Genomic DNA, 1,198 nt, shown 5'->3' on the forward strand with positions numbered 1-1,198 from the left:
GGAATGAGGCAGGCCCCCCCCCTCCAACCCCCCCACTCCCCGTGAGCTTCTACAGGGCCTCCTTGCCTGGAAGGGGAACTGCTGCTGCTCCGGCGTTGCCGCTCACCCAACTTGTGGGGGAGACGGACTGAACTGAAGGGAACTCCAGATAAGTTAAGGTCCTGGGACCTGACCCAGGGCAGGCCCGTCTATGGATGGAAGGGAAACTTGATCACCCCCCAGGGTCTCCATTTGGGGACAGCAGGCCGATTTCCCATTTTAGGGCAGGAATGTGACAGCCTCTGAGTGAGTGTGTGAGTGTATGGGGAGCTCAAGGGACTGCCCGTGAACCTCCAATCTGTGGCTCCACAGTACAAACTACGGAGTCCCAGAGGGCCTGAGCCTGTGTTTCTGTGGTGACCTCATAAGGCTTATGGCAGTATCGAGCCCCAGGGGTGCAACGAGTAGGCGGCTACCACTTTGAGAACATAGAAGTGGACTTCACTGAAGTCAAGCCCAGTAAAGGGTAGAAATACCTACTGGTCCTTGAACGTACATACTCAAGCTGGGCTAAGGCACTCCCAACTAAGATGGAAAAAGCCTGAGAAGTAGTGAGAGTCCTACTTTGTGAAATTGTTCCCCAATATGGGATTCCACTCACCATGCACAGTGACAATGGACCAGCATTTGTGGCAGAGATCGTCCAAGCCCTCACCAGAGTGCTCAAGATTAAGTGAAAACTCCATACAGCCTGCAGGCCACAAAGTTCAGGGAAATTGGAGCACATGAATCGAACACTGAAGGTTACACTAGCAAAGCTGTCAGAAAACCCAGGTTTCCTGGGTAGATGTGCTTCCCCTAGCCCTGTTGCAGTCACGCTGTACACCAGGACCTGCAGGTTACTCACCCTTTGAAATCCTATTTGGGAGGCCTCTGCCTCTGGTTAACAAAGTGAGGGGAAACCTCAGACAGCTGGGTTAAACAGGCATGACATCCCAGCTGCAGGCATTGGGAAAGGTGCTGTCCCAGGTCAGTCAGTTTGTAATAGAAAGGGCACCTATCTCCCTAGCCAATCCAGTATATCCCTTCCAACCTGGGGACCAGGTCTGGGTGAAAGATTGGAAGAAGGAACCCCTCCAGCCTGTCTGGACAGGCCCACATACTGTAATCCTTGTCACCCCAACTGCTCTCAAAGTTGCAGGAGTAGTTCTGTGGGTAC

Source organism: Cebus imitator, unplaced genomic scaffold (assembly GCF_001604975.1).
Source record: "Cebus imitator isolate Cc_AM_T3 unplaced genomic scaffold, Cebus_imitator-1.0 Scaffold468, whole genome shotgun sequence".
NCBI lineage: Eukaryota > Metazoa > Chordata > Mammalia > Primates > Cebidae > Cebus > Cebus imitator.